The sequence below is a fragment of the Zootoca vivipara genome, chromosome 4 (genome assembly GCF_965207765.1).
Source record: "Zootoca vivipara chromosome 4, rZooViv2.hap1.1, whole genome shotgun sequence".
Classification (NCBI taxonomy): domain Eukaryota; kingdom Metazoa; phylum Chordata; class Lepidosauria; order Squamata; family Lacertidae; genus Zootoca; species Zootoca vivipara.
This window is the reverse complement of record NC_142587.1, coordinates 67,574,000-67,577,943: the sequence shown is the minus strand read 5'-3', so window position 1 is coordinate 67,577,943 and position 3,944 is coordinate 67,574,000.

Genomic DNA, 3,944 nt, shown 5'->3' with positions numbered 1-3,944 from the left:
GGATTTCCATGGTTAAAGAAGATAATTAGGCTTAAATCTATGGACATACTTCAGAAGGAGGGGAAGAAGCGCTGTTTACTGCTGAGAAATCTATGCTGCTGAGGGAGAGGAGTTAAAGGCTGTATATCATCTGGAAGAAGGATTGATGGGGACGGAGCGATAAGGGAATGGAGTTTTTTTTTATTTTCCTTCATATGAGTTACTTCGTACCTTCCCAGACGCGATGTCCTGGCTTGTTTGGAGAGAAAGAGAAGCAAAAGACTGTGTGAGTTGAACTTTATAAACTGTTGTTACTGAGCATATTTTTTAAAGATGTGGAGTTGCCGATGAGAAAAGCCCCCCCCCCCTAGTCGGACGGAAGGAGTCCTGGACGCGTTCGGAGGATTTATGAGCTGTGACGCACTTTGAATTGGAGCAGCGACCTGAAGCTAAGTTCAGCTATAGGGCAAGGAGATCCATTAATTTACCAAGAGTTTATGGTTTGATGTTTGGGTCTTCTGCCTGGAAAAGCTGTAAATTTTATAAAGATCGTTAATCTTCATGGCTATGAGAGAAAACGAAAGTGATTTGAGCTTTTTAAGATGGCGCTGCTTCGACGCAACAGGGAGCTCCAGACTAAGAAGATTTATGGGGAGGCTGGACTGATTAACCCACACAGGAGAAAGAACATTTGTGAAACCTTGTCTGATATTTATCTCAGCAGCTGGGAAACAATCGGTTGAAAGTGGAAAACATCTATGTGACTGTAAGGGGAAGATCTGGATTATTATGAACTTGGAGGACGATTTGAACTTTAGAAAAAAGACGGCAGTGGACGGTTGCGAGGAATCCCCAATTTCTTGAAGCATGGGAACCCAAATAAAAAATTCTTTAGACGATTTGGCATAACATTCGGTTTGATTGATATATATATGTGTATAATTTGAAATAATGAATGTGATATAATTGGTTTTAATTGGAAAATTAATAAAATATATTTAAAAAAAATAAAAAAAATAAAAGCCTCCAGAATTGGCAGCCATTGCTACATCTTTTAGAAGCAAATTCCATAGATTTAACTTTCACTGTGTGAATTAGTGCGTCCCTTGGTCTGCCCTAAATCTCCTGCCATATGGCTTCATCTGTAGAGAAACGGAGAAAAACATTCCCTACTTACTCTCTTTACTCCATGCTTATCAGGTACAGGCACCCCCCCCCCACGCATGTTCTTTTACGTGGGTCACCACGAAATAAATAAAAAAATCGATTGAAACGGCCCTAGTTCAGTGCTGCTCTTGGTTGCTCGCTCACTGCAAATTAATTCTCCTTCAATTAACATCTCCCCAAAAACAACTTTCCCCTTCCAGGTAACCCCATTTCCCCCCTCCATATTTTCTCCTCTTTCTTGACAGATGGACTGATGGCCTGAATCAGTAGAAGGCAGCTTCTCCTATGTAACTGCCAAGTTCCGGTAGAGAAGAGATCAGCCTGGTTGCAGCAATTTACAGTTGCTTGTCGAAAAAACTCTCAAACTCTGCTCACACTTCTAACCATCAAATAGAGCTGCATCTTAACTGACACATGCCCTGAGGGCTGATGCTTCTAGCTGCTGCCAAAGGGTGTAGAGGGCTTGGGGATCATTAGGAGAGCATTTGGGGGAAGGATGTAATTCATCTGCAGTTGTATTCGAGCATTAAAAAGCAATGAAGTTTCCTCCAGCATTTATGAGTTCTGATAAACCAAATTCGGATGAAAATTGCCAAGTCTGGCATTTGAATAGATAGGGGCATTGAAAGAGCAGGAAAATAAGTTGGTAGCACTAGCAAATTGATAAGGAAATAAAATGAGCATCAACAATATAGATCTTTTTTTATTACAAATTTATTTGGTTTTTCAATTAAAAATTTACAGTCACATATTGAACATACAACATAAAAACAAGATTCCAAGGAATCTCTTGGACTTCCCTCCTTCCCCTTGTGGAGCCTATTGTTAATAATTTCCTCCTGCATCTTTTATGATAATCCAAATCTTTTACATCTCCATTGTGTCCAAAATTCATCATTAAGCTACAAGTGATATTCCAATCCTACTAACAATTTTAACTGTTTACAATGGTTTTTAAGATAGGTTATAAATTTTCCCCATTCAACAATATCTAATACAGTCATACCTCGGTTTAAGTACTTTCAGTTTAAGTACTCCGCGGACCCGTCTGGAACGGATTAATCCACTTTCCATTACTTTCAATGGGAAAGTTTGCTTCAGGTTAAGTACGGACTTCCAGAACCAATTACACTCATACGTCGGGTTAAGTACACTTCAGGTTGAGTACTCCGCGGACCCATTTGGAATAGATTAATCTACTTCCCATTACTTTCAATGGGAAAGTTCATTTCAGGTTAAGTGTGCTTCAGGTTAAGTACAGACTTCCGGAACCAATGTGTAATTAAACCGAGGTACCACTATATATTCTTTACAGAAAAGAAAAATATGTATCACATTTTACAGTTGCTTTATTCATTATTGGTAATGTGTGTGGGGGGGGAATTGCCCAGCATATGCCAGTTGTTTTCCTCCTCAAATTTGGAAGAGACTCATCTTGGCCATTGGCTGCACAAAATATTCTACGGTAATCCTAAGGAACAGCAATTAGCTTAAAAGTACTTCCTAGAAGCTTAAGCTTTACCTCGCATATGCTGCTTTGTAAGCCATGATCCAGCCAAGGTCCACCAATTTCAAGTCTTACTGATTTTGGTGGAAGGTATGCTCGGCACTTTTATTAATTATAGTCATATTCCACATTTTCTCCCAGGAGTTTAAGGTGACATGCATGGTTCTCCCAATTTTATCCTCCCTCAAACCCTGTGAGGTAGGTTAGGCAGACAGTGACTGGCCCAAGGCATCCAGGGAGCTGCATGGCCAAGTGAGGATTTGAATCTTGGTCTTCCTAGTCCTTGTCCATAGGAGCCAACTCATAATGGGCTGAGGTCCCTTCGGTCCTCCCCCCAAAATATTTGAGGCTACCCCCCCAGTTCATGGGCAATGCCATTCAAATGGTGTGCATGCTCCACATCTTATGATCAGTTATGCAGGGAGGGGCTTACCTGCCTCCCAGATATTTTATTCAAGTTGGCACCCCTGTCCTAGTCCAACAATTTGACCATGAAACTTATAAGCACAGGACCTTATTTGGATTATGCCAGATTTGTACTGATGCACTATAAATGTATTTCACTCACAAATTATTTTTCACTTGTGAACCCCTCTACTGATTATTGAAATTCAAACTGAGAAAGCAACTTTTTAAAAGCTCTGCTCGACTGCAAATTTAGTGCCTTTTGAACAAAATAAATATTTACTTTAAAATCAAGTTATGATTGCCATGTTATTCTTCTTATTCTCCTCCAGAAATATATATTCACACAAATTCTTTAGTTCTATTTCCTGAAAAATAATCTGTGTTTCTCCAAATGCTAAATGGTTTAAACCTGTTTCTGATCTCTCTCATGCTTATTCTCCCAAACAGCCTATGAAGAAGTAAATCAATTCCCATGAAACTGCATGAGAACTCATGGCTGAATTTTGGTCAGGGAGATAGCTAGGCTAGAACCTTTCCCCCTAGACATTCAGTTTTCCATGTACAGATTTGTACATCGAAAAGATCTGCAGGAGTGCTCAGGGAACTCCTTTATTAGTGGGAGATATCATGTCGGCTCTCACTTGTCTAAAGTACAGTCCAGAGACAGATTTATCGCCTCAAATGCTTCTTGTGAGAAGTGCCTCAATGATAGTAGAGAACAGCTGCTCCTATTCTTTAAAAAAGGAAGCTTATTTTATCATCAGCACATAACAAGTGTAGCTTAAGAGAAAGTGAGGTGATAATTTCATATCATCCAATCATGCCTGTGTAAACAAAACATTTGTGCTTTAAATTATATATTAAACACACACAAACACAAGAA